The 22,862-nt window shown below is 36.8% G+C and overlaps 1 long non-coding RNA gene across 1 annotated transcript in view; it reads right to left on the minus strand.

Moving 5' to 3' along the window:
• Positions 1 to 22,862, minus strand: part of LOC116154359 (uncharacterized) — a 305,717-nt gene that overhangs the window by 134,022 nt on the left and 148,833 nt on the right. The window contains exon 6 of the long non-coding RNA XR_004138226.2: positions 18,242 to 18,305. This is a non-coding gene — a long non-coding RNA (uncharacterized LOC116154359). The remainder of the gene's footprint in view (positions 1 to 18,241; positions 18,306 to 22,862) is intronic.

Here is a 22,862-nt window from a genome sequence, read left to right on the forward strand (position 1 = left end):
CCTTTTCATGAATTTCAGTTACAGGAACTAGTTTCTGCCATTCAACTCCATATAAATTATTTGTACTTTTCTTATTTACTTGTTCTCAATTAAAATTATTCGTGTTCTATCTTAGCTCCACTATTGATGTATGTGGCTTCTTGAAGACAAAGTCCATATCTTGATCCATTTTTATATATTTGACTTATACACAGTGCCCTGTTAAATAAATAATTGTTGAAGTGGAAAGTTAAATTTTTTGTGATATTATTATATGTCACATGTATGTTTCTGGTATATATATGTGCTATAGCCAAAAATTATGAAAAATTTGCTAACATACACTATAAAACATGTCAGCTTTTATTTTTGATCCTGGCTTTTGATATAACATATATCCATTTGGCAGCTGCATAATTGCATCATTCTTTATCTATTTGTAGTTTTGCGCCAAAGTATACTAAAAAGAAAAAAGGAATTTCCTCATCCATTCTATTATTATAGTCACAGGCAGCAAGGAATCACATGAGACTTTGCTGTACTGGATTTTGTCCCACGTGTCCTGTAGGAAGCGAGTGGGGGAGTGCCGTCATGAAGACTAAGCTAAATGTCAAAAATCCAAAATGCCAACTTTCATGACTCAAGATGAAAAGGTAGTATTTGCTGGACTATTTGCTACCTCATGTAGATTAGTTCATTGCTGCTTAGAATCAGGGCAGAGTGAGAACAGAACTCCCAACTTCCCAACAAGACAGGAGAAAGCCGCACTCAGCTCAACGCCAGCATAGTTCTTCCACTTTCATGTTATTCATCCTGTCCACAGTTAGGCTTTTGGTGGCTGGTTTGGCATAACATAACGGAGTATACAGAGGGTCTTAGAGATAAGAGGGTTAGCTTTTCTGTTTACTGGCTCATTCACCAATTCATTCAATTACTCATTGAACACGAATTTGTGGAGTGCCTACAATGTGGTAGCCATGGAGAATCAGCAAATAATGAAGAAAAAAAGTAATAAAAATTATAAAGAAATGCTTCCGGGAACTTACAGTCTCGTTGCAAAGGAAGAGAGATCAAGCTCTTCTTTTTTAAAAAAGAAGTCTAGAAGACAACTCTTTTTCCTCATCTCTATTACTTTTTGTTATAATAACCAAAATATTAAGGCACATATATGATATAATATTCTTAGCAGTTAATTTTTTTCAAATGATCTCTAACATAGAATTCTATTGTATAAAATGATACATGACTTATTTATAATATGTATCACTTAATATATTTGATGTACTATCTGTAATTATACAAAAAGATAAAGTGATAAATGAGTTCCTTGGACAATTAAAGTTTTAACTGATAAGCGGCGAGCACTTTGCTGTTTCACTATCCTGAAGCATCTCCATGGAGACACTGTGCTGTCAAGAGCAGGATTTGAAACCCATTCCGCTACCCCATCCAGAAGGATGTGAATTCAAGAAGCAATGGTTAATTATTTGATCTGGTCCTTAGAGAATGTTCACAATACAGTGGTCTAGGAGCCACGTCAAATTAAAAATTGGTTAATTTTTGTGGTTCTTGTCCTCTAGGAAATTAAGGTCCTGTTTTGGTCTTTGTTTAAAAACAGAACCCTCAAGTGAACCAGCCTTCATTTACTTATTCTGTTTTACACAGAAGCAACGCTCAGCTTCCCTTTGCAAGGTGGACACCCTGAATGGCCTGAATGAATGTCAGGAGCAATGACTCCCCAAGGAGAATTCTATTTCAAACGAATGATCTTTAGTGACTTTCTAGCTGCCTGAGGACCAGACCTATAAGAGTGAAAGATCCTGTTTGGGCTTCAGTTTTTATTTAACATAGAGAATAATCCTTCCTGTTTATGAAGTTACATTGTCACCAAAAGTAGAGCTCATTTCCATCTAAAAAGTTCAAAAAGTCTGAAAGGAAAAAAATAAAGAAAAGCTGTGCAGATAATAACAACATACATAGTGAGAACATGGAGGAAATATACAATTATTCTGAGTAAAGTAAAATGAATAGAGAAACAACACCATTTCTAAATACTAAATTGAAAGAGAATTTTAAAAAGAGAAAATACTACTAAATATGAGAATAAATAAATAAAGTTAAAATAAAGCAGTGAAAATAACACTCACAACACTGACTGAAAAATGCCAACCAAAGCAAGGGGGAGCAAAAGCTTGGTTGACATTTTATATCTAGCATGTGAGCTTTCCTAAATTTCCTTTCCTATATATTTTTTCATCAAATCTTTGTAGTCAAAGACCAAGGCTACAACATGCTGTGAAAACAAGAGAGAAAAAAGGATTTAATGATCAGAAGCTAATAATAATAACTGCCTGGAATGATAAAGAGTTTGAACAAAGCAAACTATTATACTACAGAATAATCTTCTAAAAGTGTAAGTTAATCTTTTTCATCATTTTACTGGAACAAAGGAAAAGGTGAAACATAAGCATTGGCTACTAATCTTTTGTCATAAAGATCTGATCTGTCTCTGTAATTGCTTCAAGAACAGCTTAATTCAAAGAGAAATAGAAATAGGAATATAAAATTACTAATAACAAAAATCAAAGTGTCTTACTTGTCAAGTAGATATGATCACAAAAGAAGGATGAAAGTCTCTTCTAAACACTAAAATCAATGAGTAGTCTTCTGAGCATTTACCCAAAGACAACAAAAGCATGAATTCAAAAAGATATATGAACTCCTTTGCTCACTGTAGCATTATTTGCAATAGCCACAATATGGAAGCAGCCTGTGTCCATCAATAGATGAATGGATAAAGAAGATGTGAGATAGACAGACAGATAGATAGACAGATAGGAGATAGAAATAAATATAAAGTGGAATAATAGCCATAAAAATGAATGAAATCTTGCCATTTGTGACAACACAGATGGACCTACTGTTACACTAAGTGAAATAAGTCAGAGAAAGACATACAATTTCACTTATATGTGGAATCTAAGAAACAAAACAAATGAACAAGCAAAACAGAAACAGACTCACAGATACAGAAAACAAACAGGTAGTTGCCAGAGAGGACGGGGTTGGGGAGTTAGGTGAAATTGGTGAAGGGAATGAAAAGGTTCAAACTTTCAGCAATAAAATAAGTAAGTCATGGGATGTAATATACAGCATAAGAAATATAGTCAATAATACTGTAATAATTTTGTAGAGTGAAAGATGGTTACCAGACTTACCATGATGGTCATTTTGTAATATATTTACATGTCTACTCACTGTGTTGTACACCTGAAACTAACATAACATTGCACATCAACTATACTTCAGTAAAAAATCAACTCAACTCAAATGAAATCAAATCAAATCAAATCAGTGGGGTGGTCTGCTTCTAATGTTCTTTCCTTAGTTTTTATAATAGTCTGAGCCATGCTATGGAAATCACACATCAGAAGAGTTGGCTGGTCTTCACTGAAACCCATCTCTCTCATCAAGTGTGAATACAGGTGTATAGGTTGTGTTCCCCCCACCCAAAAAATTCATACATTGAGGTCCTTAACCCCCAGTACCTTAGAATGTGACCTTATTTGGAAACAGGGCCATGGGAGATATAACTAGCTAAGATGAGATCATACTAGATTAGGGTAGGCACTTACTCCAGCTGGAAATTTGGATACAGATATGTACACAGGGAGAACATCGTGGGAACCACAAACCATGGCAACTACCAGAAGCTAGGAGAAAGGCCTAGTACTGATTCTTCCTGGGAGCCTTCAGAGGGGAGCATGACCCTGCCAACAGCTCGATCTCAGATTTCTAACCTCTAGAACTGCGAGACAATAAATCTCTTTCATTTAAACTATTCAGTTTGTGGTGCTAGAAACTAATGCAACAGGGTTGTAAATACTCAATTAGATTAATGAATTCTTACAGGTTGTTTACTGCCAGTCTCACTCTCATGGTAGGAAAGTCATGAGAACTGGTCAAGTTCATTGTAAAGACAATTAGTCTCTACTTTATCAAAACCTATAGGTGAAGAATTGTTCAATGACCACACCACTTAAGATGAAAATTATGAGTTTTGTACAAGTCTTCAAATACCCTAAAGCCACAGAAAAAGCAAACTCCAACTTGCATTAATCCTTGACTACCATAGAGTTGTATGTTGTTTTTTTTTCCTAGCAAAAGATCCATCATTAGAAGACTGACTCTGAGAGCTGAAGAAGTAAATAAAAAGCCCAACCAACTTCTGCAGTGCCTTCCCATATCCCTGGGTAACAATTGTGATTAAAAGATTCCACACGTGAACCACTAAAATTATGCTTCATGAATAAAATAATAGAAGCAAAGTAAATGGATGTGCATTCTCAACGTGGTAGACAGTGGGCATACAGAATAAAGCATGTCTAGTTTTATGGTTCATTAATTTGAAATTATAAACCTTGAGAACTACATGGGGCTATTATTGTTCAGCGAGAATAGAACACAGCAGATGATATTCATTAAAAGATATTTACCAAAAATCTTATTAATTAACATAAAAAGAGCTTTACATGCTCTTGTATTAACAGTTCTTTAGTAAATATTGTCTCTTCAAATATGAAGGTTGGTGGTGTTACAGAAGGGAGGAAAAAAACCTCATGAATTACATGTACTAAATGTTTTGCCCTAAGGACAATACTTAGAAAATGAGGATGAAAAGTAGAATATGATGTGTATTTTATACTAACATTTTTTGCTAACTCTCGGCTTTAATTTTATAGATTGTCTACTGACTTCTTTTTTTAGTCATATTTATTGATGCAGAATTTACATATATAACAAAATTCATACTTAGCAGTGTTCACTTCTATAAGCAGTTCTGTGAGTTCTGATAACTGCATAGAATTGTGTAAGCCTTACCAAACCAACAAACATAAAATTCCCCTATATCCCTGTAGTTAAGTCCTCCCTGCTATAGATTAAATGTCTGTATCTTTCCAATATTCATATGTTGAAATCTAATCCCCAATGTGATCGTGTTAGGATGTGGGGTATTTGGGAGGTCTTAGGTAATGAGGGTGGAGTCTTCATTAATGGAATTAGTGTCCTCATAAAAGAGAACCCCCAGAACTCCCTAGTTTCTACCACTATGTGAGAACACAGCAAAAAAATTCCCATTTATGAACCAGGAAGTGGGTCCTCACCAGACGCTGAACCTGCCCGCACCTTGATCTTGGACTTGCTAGGTTCCAGAACTACGGAAAAGTAAATTTCTATTATTTTTAAGCACAGTCTATGGCATTTTTGTTATAGCACCCCAAACAGATTAAGACACTCTCTCTACTCTCATTTTCTGACAACCACTGACCTGTTGCCTGTCCCATTGTTTTGCCTTTTCCAGAATGTTTTCATACAAATGGAATCATTCGGTATATAACCATTTAGAACTGGCTTTTTTTTACTTAACACATTAATACTTTTTGAGATTCATCCATGTCATTGCATTTATCAATAGTCCATTTCATTTTAGAGCTTAGCAGCATTCTATTTTATGGATGTATCACAGCTGACATATCCATTTATCAGTTGCCAGACATTTCAGATGTTACCAGTTTGGGGGCTACTACAAATAAAGCTACTAGAAACAGTAGTGTACAATTTTTTAAAATTTCTCTTAAATAAATCACCTAAGAGTGGTAATGCCAGACCTTACGATAAGCGTATATTTAACTGCTGAACTGTTTTCGACAGCAGCTATAATGTTTTCCATTCCCACCAGCAATATATGAGAGTTCCAGTTGCTCCATATACTTGCTAGTACTTTGTACTAGCAGTTTTGGTTTTGTATTTTAAATATACTAACAAGTGTGTAGTGATACCTCATGATGAATTTAATCTGCATTTTCTTAATGGCAAATACCGTTTAGAATTGTTGCATGTGCTTATTTGCCACCCAACTCTTTTGTAGGTAAAGTGCATATTCAAATCTTTTTACTCACTTTTTATATCAGTTCTTTCAATATTTTATGATCATGTTCTGAGAGCTCTTTCTATGTTCTGGATATTAGTTCTTTATGGAAGATGTAGGTATTTGAAAATATTTTTATTCATTTGGTGACTTATCTTTTGATTTTTCTAAACTGTACCTTATGGAGAGCAGAAGTTTTTAATCTTGATGAAATCAAATGTATCAGATTTTCTTTATAGTTCATGCTTTTGGTGTCATTTCTAAGAAAACTCTGCCTAACCTGAAATCACAAAGATTTTCTCCCATGTTTTTTCCTAGAAGTTTTATAGGTTTTATATTGAGATCTATGATCCATTTTGAGTTGATTTTTTAAATTGATGCAAGGTATGGATCAAATTCTTTTCTGTTTCACATAGATGTCCAACTGTTCCAATACCCTTTATTGAAAAACAGTCCTGGATTTCCAGTTTCAGCTCCAACATCCAAAGAGCTTGGAAGTCATTGCTCCCATCTTCACAACGAGAAAAAAAAAACTGAACAAACTGAAAATCATTGATTTTTCTTGGACCCAGCAGAGAACTGAGGCTACAAGGCAAACGGTCACCCCTGAAATCTGGAGAGAGAAGTGAACTCAGACAATCACAGCACAATCTTTTTATCTAGAGTAAGTAGAAGCCACAAAACAGGAGGAGCACGTCAGGGGTGATTATGACTAACTACTGGAAGTTGAATGTGGACTAGCATGACAGTGACCAACTCCTCAGAGCCACAGAGTGAGGAGGGCCCCTAACCCTGGTGGGGTTTACCTCCAAAACTCCCACCAAGTTCTCACAGTGAAGAGCCAGGAAGAAACAGAGCACTGGGGTTGGAGGGGTTTGTTGAACATAGTACCTTTTCATCTTTATGTCTTCCAGGACATTTTTTGTGTTTCTCAAACTTGAGGTTGTATTGTTTACTTTGGACTCATAGCTCTTTCTTATAATTAAGGGTGCCAAATAACTGGAATGTTAACTCTGCTTATTTGGTTGACAACTGTAGGCCAAACATCTATCACCAATACAATTAAAATATTTGTGATATATATAATGAGAAATGGAAGTATATATTCCAATATCTATTAGAATTTATCAAACAGTAAGCTATCTTTTTTTGATAATTTTTTTGGGGGGGAGGTAATTAGGTTTGTTTGTTTGTTTGTTTGTCTATTTATTTAAACAGAGATGCTGGGGATTGAACCCAGGACCTCGTGCATGCTAAGCACGAGATATATAACCTTCCCTCCCCCAACCAAGAAAGCCATCTTTTGAAGAAACTTTTCATTAAAAGTTAAATTGAAAATAATAACCTAATAATAGTGAAACCAAACAGTTTTTTGAACTCAAGTGTTTGTTTCTGAAATATTTTGTGTAGAGAAAAAGTAGAATTTAGTAGATTCGTTAAGGTGAAGACTAGATTAGATAAATGCAGGAGCATTTGAAACTGTGTAACAGCAAATGAAAAGTGGAATCACATTCACTGATAAAAGCATCTTTCAAAAATGTAGCTTGAAAACTTGGAAGGAGCTAGAGAAAGGAATGGTACCAAAATGCTTCAAAACCAATAAGAATAACATATAAAAATGCACAAGGAGTAGCTTGATTGATGGAAGAAATGCCCGCATGTTTCCAAATAGAAAAAGGAACAAAGCAGAAGAATAACTTAAGTGCTTTCTGATTGTAGAATTCATGAATAAGATCAAGAAACACTGCAAAGAAGAATGGATGGGCCCAGAATGAGCAGTGGGAATTGGAGAAATATAAGCATTCAGGTACTGATAAGCCCAGGTTACACATACAGAAATGATTTTTAAAAATGTTTTTAAAGCAGAAATAAAACATTTGGAAAAGGTCACAAAGATAAGGGATACACCGAAATTAAAAATTAACAAAGGCTACGTGCTTCAAATATTGAAGAAAAGAAAACATGCTAATCACATGCCAAGAAAGTAAAATAGAGATGTTTAAATAATAAAATTTCACTTGAAATGACAGAGAAGATCCTGAAAAGCTAAGCAGAATACCTAAAGATCATGAAAGTATATAATTAAAAAGGATTGACCCACAATAAGTTACCATAACACATAGTATCCATCATGTTTGTTTAAATCAGTTGTCCAATTTCTTTCTTGGATTTGAAAGGTAGAAAACATAAAAAAAAGTCAAAGTTCTGGAGTGTAATTATTTTTTAAATGACTACAATAAATAATGTAAAAATACAAAAAAAAAAAAAGAATTAACATTTATCTAGTGCTTCTTATACACCTAAGCCATGCCGTTTGCTCTTCACAGCAACACTGTAAAGTCAGTATTAGTGTTCACATTTATAGATTAAAAAACAAAAAACAAAAAATGTAAATTCAAAGAGTTTAAAAACCATAGGAATATAGTTCTAAGCCAAGAAAAGGGATTCAAATACAGATCTCTGAATGTAAACCTTATATTCTTTCTCCTTTCCATGTTGCTTTCCTACTACAACTAAATCTAACGATGCACAAAATAGAAAAAAAAATGACAGTGTAGATTCTAGGAATCTATGGTAGAAATAACGGCATTCCCTGTAAAATTCACTCAACTTTGTCGTGTGTTTGAAAATTTTCAATAGAAGATGTTGCAGTCTGGGGTTGGGGGAAATACCTGAAGTTTAAAAAATCTAGTTAGAAAGGAAACTCTGGATGTTACTGTGTTACTCTGAAAGAATATCAAAAGGCCCAAAGACCTATCTTAATGGGCACCTTCACCAGGGTGCCAAAAAGACATTAGCATCTCTTTTGGTCAAGACATGTAATAGTGCCATAAGCCTCCTGTCAAAATAGAGATACGTTGCCTGGATTGAGATCACACCACAAGCCATTTAAATCCATGAATATATGATGCTAATAACATCTTTTTAATACTTTAGAAATTAGAAAAGAGGGCCTTAGGAAAATGGGACAAGGGATGGATACACTTCAATACAGAAAACAGTAATAATAGCAAGAGTAGCTTCACATCTACACTGTGCTTACTGTGTTACAGGCACTGTTCTAAACACAGAATAAGTAGTAACTCATTTAAACTTAACAACCCAATAAAAATATATGATATAACTGATATCAGCAGTTTGATTTCAGAGGCCACACCATTAGCCATTGTACTGCACTGCCTTTCTGAGGTCAATTGCTATCTCTTTGGAATACTTGGAACCACTGGATACCAGGGAAATGGTAGAAAACATTGAAAGTGATAATGGTCAGGGTAAGGGGATGGGGAGGCGGTTAAAGGTGAAGTGGGATTGAAAATAAACAGAACTACGTGAGTTTGTTTAGATGCTAATAGGTGCATTTCTTATAATAGGATAAGAAAGGAAAACAAGATACACACAAGATGTTTTAGAAAAAAAAAGTAGGGGGAAATAGGATATAAAGTCAGTAAGAAAAGAAGCAAAAAAAAAAAGAGAGGAAAAGAAAAAAAAGTGATGCTTATGTACTGGAAGAAATAAAAGTTGAGTGACAAGAGGAAAAAAGATGATAAATTGTGAAGAATAAAAAATTATTTTTAAAAAAGGAGAAAATTTCCAAGTCAACAGTAATAATGTTTTAAATAGAAAAGTATCCAAGGATAGAGAATGGAGTGAGTCAGTGTAAATGCAAGGTATATGCAAATCATTATGCATTTCTATGCAAATGTATTTCTTTTTCCACTTTCCAGCTGCATTATTTTATTACATTATTGTATTTTGCTACTCAGCATCCAACTACTTTCTTCTGGAGGAAAACTTTTCATTATACCTGGTGAGGGACATCTACTCCTCTGATACCCAAAAACCCTCTCCTCGCCCTCAATCAGATGGAAGGTATGTAACCTAAGGTTAGCCAACTGGATGTTGCCACTGGGGCACTGGGGACTGGAAGTCTTGCGGGTGTGTTGCATCTGCTCAGTGACTAGAGTCTCACATGCTCAGATCAGAGCAATGTCAGCTCCAGCCACAAGCAGAGGCTGGAAGCCTCCCACAGGACTCAAACAGGCTGCTCTGAGGCAGCCTTGGCTGCACTGCCTGCTGCAAGTGCCCTACCGATTGCCCTAACTAAACTGAATCCATTCCTGTTTCCATCAATTCTATAAGCTATCTTCCAATAAATTCATTTTCAGCTAACATAGTCAGGTTTATGTTTGTTGTTTGTAACTAGAAAAGCTGACAAACGAACAAGGGGTCCCCAGCAGAGGCGGGAGCAATGAGGGCAAGATGAGGACGGCCACACTGCAACAAAGGAGCTGTGAGAGTCAGGACCTGCTGGTGACACCTTTTCCAGCAACACTGAACAGATAGAAGAGAGAATGACAAATTTACATCCCTAAATGTTTGTCTTAAGGAACAAACTGATACTGATAGAGATGTCCTCTGAAGAGAGTAAAGAACTTCTAAAGTCTTAAAACTTCAGGGCTGAGGTGGTCAAAAACCACACTTAAGGCTTGGGTGAGTAGCTTGTTGAATTATGTCCACTGAAGTTTATAGCCTCTTCAGGTTCCTTTTATGTAAAAGTTATGGTATTGATGAAGAAAGATTAAGGCCTTATACACTGGGACAGGGGGAAATAAATGGCTTCAAGGGATGCAAAGCATCCTGAACCCCAACCTTCCATTCTCACCTCTGTGAGCCTCCCTGGTCAGCCGTCACTACCTCATTGTCTGTGAGGCTGTTTCTCGCTTGCGTGAGGAGTTACCTTACAAGAGAGAGTCGATGTTCAAATCCCACCCCTCCTTGCCCCTTCTGTCTCAGTCCAGCATTCCTGGAAGGTCAAATACATCACCACATGATTCAGTGTGCTGCCTTGAGCAGCTGGGAAGGATTACAATTGATTGCTCAGCTGATAATTAGAAACTTGGAATCAGTGATGGACAACACAAAAATGAACATGCCAGAAAATCCTTGTTAGCACCCATGAGGAAATCCTGCTGGTTCTACACTTAAAACATATTCAGGACACAGCACTTCCAACCATCTCCACCATTACCATTGTGGTCTGAGCCACCATCTCCCACCAGGATTACTGCAAAAGCCTCCTCACAGGTTTCTGGGCTGCTACCCCTGCCTCCTTCACCTCCATCCCTGTAAAGTATTCCTGATTCAGCAGCCAGATGGAACTTCTGAAAATCTAAGTCATGCAATGTCCCCTTCTTCAAAACCTTGCAAGGGCTCTCCATTTCACACAGAGTAAACCCAAAACCCTTAAAGAAGCCTGTGAACCTCTATGTGATACAGCTCCCAGCTGGCTCTTTGAACCTTTCCTCCACCATCCACCTCCTCACTCACTGCTTCAGCCACGCTGGCCTTCCTGCTGGTCCCTGAACTTGCACAACACACTCCACCTCAGGGTCTTTTTGCAATTACTGCTCCTTCCACCTGGAACACTCTGCCCCCAGAAGACTACGGTTGGTTTCCTCACCTCTTTCAAGTCTTTGCTCACCTTCTCAATGAAACATGCCCTGAACATTCTGTTTAATTCTGCAACCTGATCCCTTCTTCCTGTCTAACAATTTCAATGCTCCTTGGCTTTCTCTATTTTGTTTTCCCTGCTGCATTCATCCTCTTCTAACATGACAGGTAATGATTTACTTAGATGTTTACCACTGATCATCTACCTTCTTGTCGTAGAATAGAAGCCTCCCTGGATCTGGTTTCCTATGCGGGTTTTCGACTCACCTATTTGCCCTCAGATTCCTTCTGAGCACTTCCTACTTAATTCTGTATCTAAGAGGTGCTCACCTCTACAGGCTGCATTCCCAGGCTCCCAGATCTGCCACTTTGGACTAAAGGGAACCAGGAAATCTGAAATTGGCTGGTAAGGTTGCTATTATATCTTTCGCCCCCACCATACATGGCCTTCTAGAATCCTGAAGTTTTTAGAAAGATCTTTAATGTTACCAGTCTCCCAGAATTCTATTCACTGCAGTGAAGATGTAGTTTACTGAATAGTAACCTGAAGGCTTTAAAGAGCTAATGTCACTTTAAAATAGGCTGAACATAATCAGGTCAAGTCTTTAGGGTAGGGGAAGAAATGAAATTTTGTTTAATTTGTGCTTAGACATGTGTTTTGCTTTGTATAGTTTACCTCAAAATTCTAAAACTATTATATTCATTTGAAAAGGCATATAAGTTGAAAATTATTATAGAACACTTCTAAAGCTAATTTATCTTCTCTTGATTATTTTCCATAAATATTCCCCAATGTCTCCTTCTATCTTTTATGTTTTTTGGAGTAGTTTGAGAAACAATCATGGTGAGCTAGCTGCATGCCAGCGTCTCCAAAGTCTGTTTCCATATTTCCACCCAACAGTAGGCTGTTTGTTCTGGGATATGTCCTGAGGCAATCTTGACACAGAAATGCTAAGTAATCACAGTTATCTGGAATCTTTGATTAAAACTTACAGTGATAGCTTTGGCAGCAGAAATATTCTTATACACCAAAGTGTCATAAGGCTCTTTTTTTCAGACTGTGATTAGATAATGAATCCACATAACACTGCAAAAGCACATTTAAATTTATTGCAAAGGCAACCATTTATTTAGACCAGTTCTATACTGGGCATTTTATAAATATTTTCTTTTCAAATTCTCACAACCAGAGTAAGGCTATATTATTATTTCCATTTTACAGGTGAAAAACTGAAACTCAGAGTCTCATAGCTGTAAGTGACAGCAGTGGGATTTCCACACAGGTCTCCCTGATTCCAAATTCTCAGATTTCCACTGTTCTGTTCACCTTGGGCTTTATAAAAGGTAGGATGAAAGAGACAGGAGTACATAAATACCTACAAAATTCTTATGACCCTCAAGTTATGTTAGTCCATTCCAGGAGGGAAGTCTTAGGAAAACGAGGTGCATGCAAGCCAGCAGATCCAGTTGGAAATGGAGCCAGCTGGAAACAAACTACGTATTGTCTTTTGCGCTGGTGGCACTTACATGTAATACATAACAGTAATTTCACTATTTCTAAATAGTAAAGAAGAGACTAGGCAGATACTTGGATGATGAGTCATTGAAAATCTCTGAAGGATACACAGTGAAAACTCCCTACTACTATTAAATAATAATAATAGGTAGATTTTTCATGTTTAATATGTGCCAGTGACTGGGAGAAATATGTAAATGTCCTTCAAACTCTTATCATTAATTATCATAGCTGATGAAATTCAGACAGAGAGGTTTAGGATTTGTCTGATATTTAGCAAGTGGCAGAGTTGGCAATTAAAGCTCATGTTTTTAACCAAAATTCTCTTAAGCACCATAGTGTAATCATAATTACTGCAATCGAACTGTAATGTAGCTTCACTACATGTCCTCCACCCTCTTGCAAGGTCACGACATGTAAGAAAACAATTTTAATTGTTTACAATGCCATAGCACAGAACATTAAACAGAGCAATACTTGAAATCAGCTATATAAAGTTGTGAAACACACATTATGGATCATTTGTTCTGCAATAGTAAGAAAGAAAAAGAACCATCAACTTTGCAACATAACATTTTGGAGGCAGCTCTTATCACCACCACAATACCACTCAATGAATCACCCTTCCTGGTAGCCACATCTTGGTGTAGTCTGTTCCCACAATGGCTCTCAGTATGGACACAGGCCTTGCTTTGGCCAGTAAAACATAGCAAATATATCACAAGCAGAGGCTTAATAAGTGCTAGAATATTGGACCATGTTCTTTGAGAATACACCACCACTATGTAAAAACTCAAACTATCCTGCTGGAGAAACTACATGGGGGAGAACAAAGCAACCTTGGCCAGGAGCCCCAGATGACCCCCAGACATGTAAGTGATGCTACTGTGGACCAACCAGCCACAAGTGAACCTCCAGATGACTACAGACACGGAGTGACTCCAGGCAAGATCAGCAGAAGAATCGCTTAGCTGAACCTATCCTACATTAAAGAGTCCTCAGCATATAAATGGCTGTTACTGTAAGCCACTAGGGTTGGGGGTTTCTATCCCCCATACAGATGTCATTTCTCTTGGGAGTCCCCAGCTTCCCACACATTTTAGTTTTTGCCCATGTCCCTCCTAGAAACCTGTAAAACTGAGAAACAGAGAGTCACATAGGCCTTTGTGAAATAAGAGAAAGAATTCTAGAAACATATTCAAAGCTCTGCTACTTTGACCTAAGTTCATTCCTTCTGAAAACTGAAAATTATAAATCTTTGCTGTAATTGTTCTAAGACAGGGGTTAGCAAATTTTGGCCCACAGGCAAAATTTAGCCCATCCTGTTTTTGTACTGTTTGTAAGCTTTTTCTAGTATACCCTACAAGGTATACATCATAACCAGCAACGTGACAATTTTTTTCTGATTATTAATAAAAATTTAGCATAATAATTATCCCAAAATTTAATAATGATAAAGATGTCTTTAATAAATATTGCTCATAATAAATGCTAGAGAGGACAAAATACATGTTTTTGTTAACTACTATGAAGGAAAAATAGCATTATAGTACTTAAATGATGCCTATTGAAAACTTGTATGAATAGATTCATTTAAACGTTTTTGTCCATTACTAAAGCTTAATTAGTTATCTTATTTGCTATGTACAGCCAGCAAAATCCCCCCAAATTCAGAGAATATGGGTAAATTAGACTAATACGGAAAAGATAACCAATTTGCAAGATGGAATTATTCAGACTGGATGCCTTTACTGCTCTCATTACATATAACAGCTCTGTTCCTGTCTGTTTTGACTTGTTTGTGTGGACCTTGCCTTAAATGACAAAGTGGAGTATCTGAGGCTAAAGGAAGCAGAAGAGGGAATGTTTCTAAGAGAAACAGAGCAATCCTGGGAGCAGATGGGCAGATTAGTGAAAGAACAGCAGAGCCGTGGCAGGAGCTGCACCTGTCAAATTCTGGCTGGAAAGTACATTCCCAGTTGATCTGATTTTAGAGTAACAGGATGGGTCCATGAAATACTTATCCTGACACTTTAAAGTCGCGGATTTTACGGTTTGCTGCTGCTCCTGCTGGGCTGCCTGTTCCATTCGGCTATGCTGAATCCACATATCTGGAAACGGCATCTCTTGTCAGAGGGAGGACTGCTTCCAAAAAGGCCAGTTCAGCCCAAAGAGGCTCAAGATTGGCAGTGAGCTCACCAGGTTTTATAAGTCTTGGAATATAATAAAGAGCAAAGTATTGGGGAAAATATTGCAGCATTCCAGTAATCAGTGAGACTGATAAATTACACAATGATTTACTACCTGGCTCTGAATCCTGAACAGAGTAAAGCTTGGTTTCAGTGGGCTCTCAATGGCCATTAGTGTTTGAATCTCTAATTAATTTTGTGTTAGAATCTGTAATGAATAAAGACTAAGATTGCAGATACTGTCGCTCCCATCTTGGTAGACTGCTGAGATATCAACTGTGAAAACCAGCAAGAAGAAGGGGACTTGGGATGGGCCTAGATACATGCTAGAAGCCCTGGACCCCCTCCTCTGCACAACCTCACCTTCCACTCTCACCTGCCACCACCTGGCTTTAACCACCTATCAATCTTCCAAAATACTCTTCAAGAATCCCCATAGTTACTGATACTGCAGCTCACTTTTTAGCAACAATCTGGTGAACTAAGTGCCCTGATTAAAACTCCTACCAAGCAAAGAAAAAAAAGTAAAAGAAAAAAAATGCTGGATCAAGTATCTTTTTAAAGTCTTAAATGTATCGATGAGTTGACAAGAAAGTCAGAAATACTGAGTGAAGGCAAAAATCCAAAAAGATAAAGTTGGCTTTCACCTCGTGCACATTTGCCAAATCCTGATACATTTTATGTTCAGTTTTTATGGCTTTGAAATTAGAGAGTGTAGACAGGAGGGAGGAAAAGCCAGAGTTTCCTAACTTGGAAAATGTCAAAAGATCTTCCCCCATAAAGCTGGATATCAAAGGGCTATAATCTCAGGGGAAAGGTGAAAGAGAGCTTGACCAAACTCCACCTAACCACTCACCCCTCAGAGAGGGGCCACAAACAGAACTCCTGTGGTTCTGAGTGAAAGGGGACACCCTTGAGAACTTTTAACCATAATCCAGGCCTCACATGGGTTTTACATAAGGGAAAACTGCTTATTTAATCTGAAAAACAAAAACAAAAAACTCAAGCAGAGAATTTCAAGTGTTTCTGGACTAGAACTTGCAGAAGAAAATGTAACTCTTCTCTGCATGAACATACCTTTATCCTACGCCTCAAATTATTCCCACAGATGAAACCCCAAGAAATATTTACTCACAACAAAAATCATAAAACAGAAATAAATAAGTCACCAAATGCAGCATTAAAAAACAGAGGACAGATCAAACATGTAAACAGTTCAGATACTGAAATTATCAGACAGAATATAAAATGAATGTATTTATTATGTGTTTTTAAAAAATAATGAAAGAACAACAATGTAAAATAAACAATTTCTGCAAATGAAAAATATAATGATTGAAATTAGAGACTCAACAAATGGATTTAGCAGATGAAGAGAGTTTTATGGAACAATACAATACATCTGAAAACTGCAGCACAGAAAAACAAAGATGGACTTTTTAAAATTTTTTTAAAATTTTATTTATTTATTTTGGGGGTGGGGAGGTAATTAGCTTTATTTATTTATGTTTTTAGAGGGAGTACTGAGGATTGAACCCAAGATCTTGTACATGCTAAGCATGTGCTCTTCCACTTGAGCTATACCCACCCCCTGGAAAATATTTTTTTAAATGTAGAAACATGGAAGAGAAAATGAGAAAATCTAACATTTTAATGAATTAAAATCTCTCTCTTAATAAATATGAAGTGAGATGAATAAAAAAGACATCAATTCTCTAGTCAAATCACTGTAGAACTGCAGAAAAATAAGACAATCTTAAAACAAAGAAAAGATTTAATTTTAAAGAAAATACAATTATATTGACAGCAGACTTTTCAGTGGTACCAATGCAAGCCAGAAGCAAATGGAATATTTTCAATGTATTGAGGAAAAAAACAATCATCCCAGCCTAGAATTCTGTATCAAGTAAAAATACCTTACTGAAAAAAAAAAAAAAGGCATTATTCTATAATGAAAACACAAGGGTTTGCTCATTTATAGACCTTCACTAGAATAAAATCCAAATGACATCAGGCAAAAAGAAAGTGATTATCATAGAAGATGAGAAGAGGAAATAAAGAAAGAGGTACCTGGATAAATCTAAATATAAAATGACTTAATTAAATAATAATAATGTATTGTGGGATTAAATTAAAACACATGACAAAAATAACATAAAGTTAGGAAAGGAGTAACTGAATTGAAAGACTTTTAAGTCCCTTATATTGTTTGGGAGGAGAGTAAAAATACTAATTTAGAGTTGAAAAATATGTATGTTGAATTTTCTGGAATAATCATTTCAAAATAATCAACAATTCCAAAAGAAGGGAAAAACAAAGAAAAAAAGTATAGAAGAAGCATGGTAATCAAAAAGCACAAAATATGGCTGAAGAAATTAAATACTTAAATAATTACAATATATATAAATGAAGAAACATTCTGTTAAGACAAAGATTATGACTAATTTCTTGGATTTCTATCATAGACTTCTTTTTAAACTCTCTTTGCAAAACACACATCTAAGAAACAGAATTCAGAAATTATGAAAATAAAATGATGGAAAAAGATACCAGTCAAATACTAACGAAAAGAAACTGGTGTCACTCTTTTAGAATCAGGCAAAATAGGCTTTAAGGCAAAAACAATGTTATTAAAGAAAAAAAAGTCCGTGTTTAACAATAAAAAATTCAGAGATATATAAAAATCCTGAAAATCTATAAAAATATATAATGTAACTGTATATATTTCAACTATTTTAAAATCCTAAAAAAAGTGGTATTGTCTTTAAATATAAAGATCAAAAATTAAGTGATTACAGAATACACGTTATTTTCAAGCTCACAGAGAACAATTACAAAGCTCACCAAATAAATGTTTGTAGGGCTAATCTCAATAAACTTCAAAGGGCTGGTATTATAATCATTACATTTTCTGATCCTAATAAACTTAAAAGAAATAAATAACAAAAAATAAATATTAAAAATTCCATATATTTGAAAATCGACATATACTTCTAAATAATCAAAGGGATAAAAAAATAAGGAAAATAAATATTTTCAACTGAAAAGAGTGGAAATATTATATACTAGGTTGGGTAGAATGCATCTGAAACAGTATTTGCCACCTTAAATACATATTAGTAAAGAAGAAAGTATAAAAATTAATAAGGTAAGCATGCAACTAGTTTCAGTACTTACTATCTATGTGATCTTGAGCAAGTGACTGAACCTCTCTGTCGCCTCAGTGCCTCGGTTTCCTCATCTGCAGAACAGTAAAAACAGTAGCACTTACTCAGGGTTGCTCTGAAGATCAAATTGGTGCGCTAGATATTTCACATTTGCTCCTTCAGATCTACTCTCCTGTCTTCTCTCTAATTTGCGTCTCAAGAGGCTGATCCATATGGACTAAAACTACTAGGCATTCTTGTTCTCTGTGGATTTCAAGCACCACCAGGAGATTGGCTGTTCAGAGGAGAAGAATAAAGGTACTTATCCACATGGCTCCTGCACTCCAGGCCACAATGTCACAACAGTTGCATCCCTGAACCTAAGCACAGGAGTCCTGTTTGGTGGCTTTTCCTCACCAGGTTCCAGGAACCACCACCTTCTTCTGCACTTCAAAGATTCGAAGAGGTAACAGCTTCCCACTGTGGTTAGCCTCAGGGTGTTTCACCACCTATTGTTGGTTTCCTTTAATCTTAACAAAAGCATCAACAATAGTCCCTTCGTTAAAGTCTCTTCAACTACCCACATTGTGTTTCCCACCAGGACTCCTACTGATAAAATGAGTTAATACATAAAGCACTAAAATACAATGCCTTGCACAAAGCTTAGTCATTAAGTCATTATTTTGTTGTTTTTGTTCCTATGTCAATATACGCAGAAAAAAGTATTACATAATTTAATGCCCACTAATGACTTTTTTAAAGCCCACTTACAAAGTAAGAATAGAAGGGAACTTTCTTAAATATAATAGACAATTTTCAAGTCATACCTTACTTGGCCTTCTCAGGAATTCAATTCCCCTAACCATGCTGTCTTGAAACAGCCCTTGCCCTTGGCCTCTGTGACATCACACTGACTTGATCTTCCTCCTACCTTTATGATCATTCTTTCTACTTTTATATGCTCTTTCCCCTCTACTTGTTCCGTAAATGTTGGCATTCCCAAAGCCCTGTTCTGTTTTCTTCTCTTTTTATTATACATAGTCTCTTTGGGTGATTTAATCACAGACTTGTCACTTGGAACTCATACACAACTACTCTTAAACGACCTGTCACAACTACTCTTAATGACCAGTCACCCATGTAGCCCAGGCCCCAAGTTAATGGTTTTTAACCATATAGGTGTAAATGAAAAATACTGCCAGTCATACCAGTAAACAAAGGATGCTGTGACCATCAAGTCATCAGCTGCTACCACCCTCCCCGACAGTGAGCGGCGGGAACTCAGGATGCGGACAAGCAGACAGCCCAGCCTCTGCAGCCACCTGCAATTAAGTTGTGCGTTTTATTTCAGTCCACACAGGCTACTTGTGTTTTATCAACAGGATGCCCGGAGGCAGGCGGCAAAATCAGACTGAACCGGCTATGTCCACTTAGGCAAAGTAGGCTAAAGGTCTCCTCTTTTCTTCCCTTGATTTATCTGTGAGTTTCCATACCATCCCGAGAGCTGAAGGACACTTGCCCTGATTTTTCTGTTTTTATTTCAAAAGTACCTGGTGTTTGGCAGAGACGCTTTGAAAATAGCTGTACTTTGAGACCTATACAGAGGTCCCACAGCCCCCAGCCGGCTCCAACTTGACCACAGGAACGCGCCTTCGCAGCTGAGACCCGGAAGTATCCCAGCGTCACCTCTGCTTCGTTACCGTGCTGAGGTCTCCGCCCAAAGTGGGGCCTTGCGCCCTGTGCAAAGGAGCGCGGCCGACTGCCGCGGAAGACTGCGCATGCCCCGGCAGCACCCGCTCCCCGCTGCTCCAGAAATCTCCTCCCCTTTCCTGCAGCCCTGAGGACCTGTCTGCTTCCTAATTCTTAAATTCTCCACTCCCCTCCTTTCGGGAGGAAGGAACCGTTAGAGCACGAGCTCCCCTTCTCCATTCTCTGGCCAATGAATAAAAGCTTGTCTTGCTAGCACCAAACTTACTTTCGTTAAAGGCAGCGCAAAGCTGAACGGGAAAGAATTCCCTATCCGAGCCAGGGCGGGGGGCTTTGGTTCAGCTAGGACCCCAAGAGGGGGTGCCTCATGTCTAATTCAGCAACAGACCCACAGGTACCTCAAACTCAGTCTTTCCAGAGAGCTCCTCAAATGTTCCTCCAAGTGTGCTCTTCATCTGGTTCTCCCGATTTCACTCTCCACCCAGCCTGAAACCGAGGAAATCGCCGCAGATCTCTTTGCTCCCACTTCCCTCCTATTTACATCACCAATATCTTCATCTCTCAACTCCATCTGCTCTCCCCTCACCCACCATCTCTTGCCTGCACTAGTGCAACCTCCTACTAACTTGTCTCACAGTATCTCTCTCTGCTTCTCCAAACTCGTTTTCAAAGCTGTACCTTTTCCTAGTAATCAAGTTTGTCCTGCTTAGGATCCTTCCTTCAACGTCTTATTATTGCCCTAAAGATAGAGTCCAGTATTTTAATGTGGCTTTCAAGGTTTCTTTTACGAATCAATAATGGAATATCTCCTGCTTTGCTCCTTGTGCTCCTCTCTGTCCATCTATGTGGACTTGATTTCAGTCCCTTGAAAACAGCATTCTCCCCTGCCCCTTCTATATAGACATCTATGCACACTGTCTTCTCTACCAGAAATACTTTCCCTCTTCACAAGGCTAATTTTTAAACCTTGGAATTTTTTATTTAGCCTTTTACTTCTGTATTCAACTTTCATGGAAAATTTTAAACATACAAAGTAGATAAACTAGTTTAATAACGCCCTATTTCCTATCTCTCAGCCTCAAGTATTGACTCATGCCAATTTCTTGTTTATTCCATACTTCTATCCATTTACCCTTTCGTATATTATTTTGACATCATATCATTTCATTTGTAAAATCTGTGAAATCTTCCAATATGTATCTCTAAAATTATGAGGACTTTTTATAACTACATTACTATTTTCACATTTTCAAAAATTAAAACCTTCAACTATCCAGAAGTGTTCAAACATCCAACTGCCTCATACATTCTGCATACATAAAATTACTTACAATTTCTTTATGTGACTCAAGATCCAAACAAGTTTATGACATGGTAATTAAGTGCTATAACTCTGAGGTCTCCTTTAATCTCAGATTCCTCTTCCATTCTTTGCTATTTACTTGCTGAAGAAAATGGGTTGTATGCCCTGTAGAGTTCCCCATGTCCTGGATAATTCTTTTTTTTTTTTTTTTTTTTTTTTTTCAGAATTGATTTTTTTTTAACATTTTTTTTTATTGAGTTATAGTCATTTTACAATGTTGTGTCAAATTCCAGTGTAGAGCACAATTTTTCAGTTATACACAAACACACATATATTCATTGTCACACTTTCTTTCACTGTGAGCTACCATAAGATCTTGTATATATTTCCCTGTATATACAGTATAATCTTGTTTATCTATTCTACATTTTGAAATCCCAGTCTGTCCCTTCCCAGGCCCTGCCCCCTTGGCAACCACAAGTTTGTATTCTTTGTCTATGAGTCTGTTTCTGTTTTGTATGTATGTATGTATGTATGTATTTAGATAATTTATTTAATTATCCTGGATAATTCTGATTGTCTCTTGGTTGTATCATGTAACAAGTTTCTCTGGCTTCCATATTTGCTGTAACTTGGTAATTGGATCTACAGACTTAATCAGAACCGGGTTCTTTATTTCTTACCCCCAAGACTACATCATAGGTTGTGTTGTATTCTTCAGTCAAAAGACATGTAATTTCTGCTTGTATCTCTTATTGTAATGTAAGCCATCAATGATGATCAGTGCTTAAATCCCACCAAAGGATTACGAGTTGGCAAATTGCCTGACTAATGTCTAAATGTCTTATTCACCCTTCATGTCTGAATTTAATATTGTCCTCTTTGGGGGAATTCTTCCCTGACTTTTGCCATCAGTCTCTATTCCACACTAGGCCATGTTCTTCTGATAAGTATTTCCTACGATACTCTTTACTTCACATTGTTGTTTCTTGTTAAGTTGAACACCTGCCCCACCAATATGGAAGTCTAATGTGGTGGGGCACATCTGCTTATTTACCATCAAATCCTCAAAACCGTGCACCATGTCTGACACACAGTAAGTGTATAAAAGTGTAAGAAGGAAGGAAGGAAGAGAGAGGGGAAAGAAGAGAAGAAAGGAAGAAAGACATTTTAAAAGGTTGGTGAGAGGGATGGGTTTTAAAACATGTAACCACTGACAAAAGACTTCAGTCACACATGGACATAATGGAAGTAGAAAAGGGAAGCATATACAGGGTTACCTGGATTTATTTTTCTTGCTAGAATTAGGCCATTTAATAAGCATGTCTCAGCAACTTTCAGACATAGATTGATGGATTTAAAGTTTTACTTTCCCTCAGATGAGATAAGAATAGTACAGAAAACAATGCATAAAGACGAAGCTGAGAGAATAAGAATACTCTGGAAGCCCTATAGTAATTGAACTAAAAAAACAAAAACAAAAACTGAATGGTAATGGACAGATATGTTTTGCCCCATGTCCTTGATTAGTATTTTCAAAGTCAGTTTGGGGGAAAAAGTAAAAATAAAGAACATCTCTCTTTTCCTATCCCTGCCTTACACCTTGAAACATAGAGATATTTACGCTAGTTCTGAGAATTGA

The sequence above is a fragment of the Camelus dromedarius genome, chromosome 6, assembly GCF_036321535.1.
Source record: "Camelus dromedarius isolate mCamDro1 chromosome 6, mCamDro1.pat, whole genome shotgun sequence".
In the NCBI taxonomy this organism is placed as follows: domain Eukaryota; kingdom Metazoa; phylum Chordata; class Mammalia; order Artiodactyla; family Camelidae; genus Camelus; species Camelus dromedarius.